Source organism: Lathyrus oleraceus, chromosome 3 (assembly GCF_024323335.1).
Source record: "Lathyrus oleraceus cultivar Zhongwan6 chromosome 3, CAAS_Psat_ZW6_1.0, whole genome shotgun sequence".
Classification (NCBI taxonomy): Eukaryota; Viridiplantae; Streptophyta; class Magnoliopsida; order Fabales; family Fabaceae; genus Lathyrus; species Lathyrus oleraceus.
The window spans coordinates 48,572,035-48,577,092 of record NC_066581.1 but is presented as its reverse complement, the minus strand read 5'-3'; the positions used below and the strand labels follow the sequence as shown (position 1 = coordinate 48,577,092).

The following is a 5,058-nucleotide window of genomic DNA, read 5'->3' as shown; positions in this document are numbered from 1 at the left end:
GCGAGTAAGTCTCCAAAGGTCGAGCATCCGGTAGATTGCGTAGTAACGTCGTTCGTCCAAAACCCAATCCATAACCCCGTAGTTAGCCGAACTACGTCTTGCTCTGATTCTCATTCCAGATGAGATACGTAGGCATAAGATGCGATGTCTTAGCGAGCACAATTACCCTTAACCCCTAGGTAGCCGAGCTACGAAGACTCTGATTCTCATATTCAGATGAGATACGTATGCAGTGAATGCGACATCCGTGCGAGTCATTTTCTTTTGACCCCTTTTTTTGGTAAATAACACATTAGATAAACCCACACCCTTTAGACAAGAACTACAAAAGTGGATCCCGTAGAGTACTACGGATGCGTAGGGGTGCTAATACCTTCCCTTCGCATAATCGACTCCCGAACCCAAGATTTGGTTGCGAGACCCTGTCTTGTCCTTTCCTTTTTCCAGGTTTACTTCGAGCGTTTCCTTTCCCTCCTTTGGGATAAATAACGCACGGTGGCGACTCTCCTGTCTTTCTTCGCCGGTTGTTTTTTTTTCGCATTCCATTTTTCAGGTTGCGACAATTTGAAACTCTGCATTTTTTGGTCTCCACCGGAGCTCACCGGAGAAGACGGTGGCGCTGACCACCGTCTGTTTGCCAGATCCAATCTGAGCCACACGATGCATTTTCCAGATTTAATCTCAACGCTCCAATGTTATGACTTTATTTAATTCATTATGTTTCTCATTGACCTTGGACTTTGGTACGCACGCAACTCATTGCCATTAGATCCTCCACGTCAATTAATGAGGATCCATCCAACGCACGTAGTTTTTTCTAATTTCTGAATTTTCCATTTTATTTTTTAATTCCATCTCATTTTCAAAAATTCATATCTCTTTTATTATTGGTCCAAAAAATATGGGACCAATTGAATTATTTCTCTTTTAATTTCTAGTTTCTAAAAATGATTTTTAATATTTTTTATTTTATCATTTGCTATTTTTTAATAATTTTCTCTTTTCTGGTCATTTTTAATTCATTTTAAATAGTTTTTGATATTCAAAAAATACAAAAATATTTTCTCAACCTCTTTGAATGATGATAGATCTATGAAAAATATTCTCATCAATTTATTAATTGATTTGAGATTTATTTGAGATTTTAGTTCAATTAAGTTATTTTTCTTCATTTTTAATTGATTAAAAATAGTTTCTGACTTTTAAAAATGCTGAATTTTTTTGTCAAACTTTGTTTGACCTTGTTGAACTTGGGATAATTCACTTGGACTTTTAAAAGTTGATTTGAAGTAAATTTGAAGTTTGCCTTTCTTTAATATTTTAATTCAAGTTTATTTTCAAATATTAAAAATGCCAAAAATATTTTGTTTATTTCTTGACTTCCAATCTTCATCTCACTTTTTTTTTATGGTTTGACCTTGATCTTCCCTATCTTTGGTCAACATTTGTGGATTGGTACATTCTATTTCACTTAATGCACTTTATTTTCTTCATTTCTATTATCCATCTTCTTCTTCTTCTCCTTTTCTTTTTTTGATCAATGAGTTAAAGGTTGATAAGTTAGCATTGATTAGGGAGGTTTAATCTTTCTTGATTCAAATCTAATTCATCTTGATCAAAAGATCAAGTGAATGGCTTTGCATTAAGGATAGATTGCTTCTTAAATTATGCAAAGGACTTAAACCAATACAAGATCATTTCTTATCTTCTTTTTGGCATGACAAGTTGTTGGAACTTGGTTCACTAATCAAGACTTCTAACTTGTGTTGTTGCCTACATTATTATTGACCGACCTCAGATAGTTGTGACTTCTACATAAGTCCAATTACGATTGCTTAACATAGCGCTAAATTTGCCTTATGGCACACTAACTATTAACACTAATCATTAACCATTAACCTTTACTTTTTGCTCTTTACATTTATGCAATTTATTATTCTTGTACGTATTATTCATTTGTTTTTTCCTTTGCTCACTTGAGCACATGTTTATGTTAATGCAATCTGCCTTTTGCTCACTTGAGCACATAATTGTGTATATATCATTGTGTTTGTGTTTTGTTTTGATTGTTGTGAACCAAATGCAAAGAAATGGACAAATGGACTTAGACTTTAGGACTTCCCCTATGCGAATTTGGAGTCAAAGAGCAACTAGGCATTGAGCCTTTAGAATGCTATAAATGCTAAAGAGAACTTTGGAAGGACCAATTTCTAAACTCTTGCTTGTTCATTCTTGATTTGTTTGATAGAACTTTTTGATGTGTGTGTTCTTGTGCTAGGATTTCCAACATTGAGCCTAAATGAGGAACCATTGCCATGAGCTTCTAAGAGAGAGAGATACAAGATGCATTGAGGATCTCTTAAGAGACTTGTTTGATTGTTGCTTGAGCTTACTATTATTATTGCTTGCATATTCCAAAGGATGGGAGCTACTTGGATCATCAATATGATCTCAAGAGAGGAACTCCATTTGTGGTCTTGTTTCTTATCCCTTATCTCTTGTATGATTAGGACTTTAGCCATTCTTCTTCTTCCCTCCACTCTAACCCAAGCCAAAACTTTTGTGCAAACGTTCAACATTCTTTTCAAACATTAGAAACCTAAGCCTTATGCTTTTGATCTTCAAACTTTTCTTTTCATAACACTTATTTTGAGTTGAACTTCTAAGTCAACTTTGACCATATTTTGTACATACTTTTCACTAGTAAATATAACCCATTCAAATGTCTCTTTGTGGTTTCAATGGCCACCCTCTTAATCAAACTTTTTTCATAACCTTTAGCTATTAGGTTTGAGTTATCCTTGAGGTAGATGTAATACTCACCTATATCCTTAGTGATGGACAATGAGTCTTCCATGCTTATTATAGGGTTAACCCCTCACTAGCATGTTGAAGCTATCCTCACATGGTGGATTTGTGGTTTTAGGTTGAGTTTTCTCCATTTGATAACAAAAGACCTTAAGGCTTTTGGACCAATCAATTCACCAACTCATTTTGAGATTTTTACCCCGAACTACGAGGTTTTGATCCTAATCTTTTTTAAGATGGTACGTAGGCAATAGGTTTATCCATCCAAACACAAAATGTAAATAACTTGTATATTCTCTTCTTATCTCTTCAATCATGTTTGCACAAATAATTTTTCACAAAATACCAACCTTACAACAAGTATGAAAAGGGCTCCCTAGGAGTAACTAGGATGTTTTGGGTGCTTAAAACCTTCCCATTGCATAACCAACCCCCTTACCCAGATCTCTGACATTTTTACTAGTTTTTGATTCGATAAAACTTTTAGGTTTTTGTTCGCTTTCTAACCATTCCTTTGGATAAATAGAAGTGTGGTGGCGACTCGATTTGTATGGTTTACCTTGGATTTAGTTAATATCTCTAATGGTAACGAATACCCCGCTACAGAAAAGTGGCGACTCTGCTGGGGAGGCATTTGCCTACTTTTCATATTTGTTGTATTGTATTGTATATTGTTTTGTGACATATTTTTGTGCAATTTGGGATTACTGTATTGTATGTAATGATTGAATTGCTTGAATATTAATTCCTTGAATGCTTGGTGATTTTTGTGAGATGAGTTCTATACCCGAACTCGAGTGCACTTAGGATAGGAGAATGGCATAGTCTTATTGACTTGTGTGGAGTTATTCCTTAGCCAGTTGACTTGCAAGCCCATTCACTTGGTGGAGGTCATGTTGGGATCAATAATGTCACACAAGTAGTTGTGGTTAGACATTACTCTTTCTAATATAGACCTTAGAAGTCAAGGACCTTAGTTTACCAAACCCATCTTGGCCTATTCTTAGGATGTAGTGCGAAAGTCGTTCAAGTGTAAGATTTGATACGATTGTTACGCGATACTACACTCATAAGAGTCTCTCTTGAGAATATTTTTGGAATACGAGTAGTCGTTTCTTTGATAATATCCGAAAGATGGGATGATGACTATGGGAACCTCTTGTAGAACATGTTTGGCAGGTTTAAACCCTAGTACACTCCCTTTGGGTGGTTCTTAACCGAGACCCCATGCTCGTGACTTGCAACAAACCCTTGATTCATGGTTGATTCATTCAGGTATCCTTAATATCAATGGAACTTGGGTGTTGATAAGGTGTAAACCATAACCCACCAAAATGGATGATTGATATAAAGGATGACATGATCCATCCCATGACCTTTGTTTGGTGTGCTTTGCTTGATCCTTGAGTGTGATTGTTGCATTCATGCATTCATGCACCCATTTGCATCCATATCATCAATAATGAGGACTCTCCCAAAAACTAGTGTATGCCGCCAATTGTGACGCTGACATGGTATTCTTTAGTAAAAGGCGAAAGAATAATTCCATATCATCAATAAATGAGAAAATTTTCAAGGAACTTAAGAGGTCTATTTGCAAATTTTCAGACATGGAAAGACAAAGAAGGAATACAAAGAAGTACAGTTTCAGACAACCCGACTTGAAAGAGCTAAGGAATTTGACATCCTATGTATTAGATCCCTTGGGTTTCAAAGCTCGTTTTGGGAAGCTTCTTTCTCTTCTGACTACTCAGGTGGACGAAGGATTAATGAGTGTATTGGTGCAATTTTGTGATCCCTTGTACGTTGCTTCACTTTTCCGAATTTCCAGCTTTTGCCTACACTTGAGGAGTATGCCTACCTTGTGGGTATACCTATCCTAGACCAGTTGCCGTTCAGTGGCTTAGAGAGTATTCCTACTTCTCAAGAGATAGCTGACATGTTGCATATAGATGAATCTCTGGTTGGTGCTCATATGACTACCAAAGGTGGAATTCAAGGTCTCCCTTCTGAGTTCCTCATTACTCAAGATACTATGTATGGGAAGGCCATGAGTGAGGACGCCTTTGAGGCCATATTTGTGTTTCTCATCTATGGGCTAGTATTGTTCCCCAACATCGACAAGTTTGTGGATGTGAACGCCATTAGGATTTTCTCCACTCTTAATCCCGTTCCGACTCTGTTGGGTGACACTTACTTTTCTTTGCATATGAGGAATGCAAAGGGTTGTGGTACCATTGTGTGCTATTT

General features: G+C 36.5%; 1 non-coding gene across 1 annotated transcript; it reads right to left on the bottom strand.

Annotated features, from left to right (window-relative positions):
- Nucleotides 1–4,260: 4,260 nt before the first annotated feature.
- LOC127132890 (U5 spliceosomal RNA) lies at nucleotides 4,261–4,376 on the bottom strand. Its single transcript, XR_007806894.1, has one exon. It is a non-coding gene; the product is annotated as a U5 spliceosomal RNA (small nuclear RNA).
- Nucleotides 4,377–5,058: the final 682 nt, after the last annotated feature.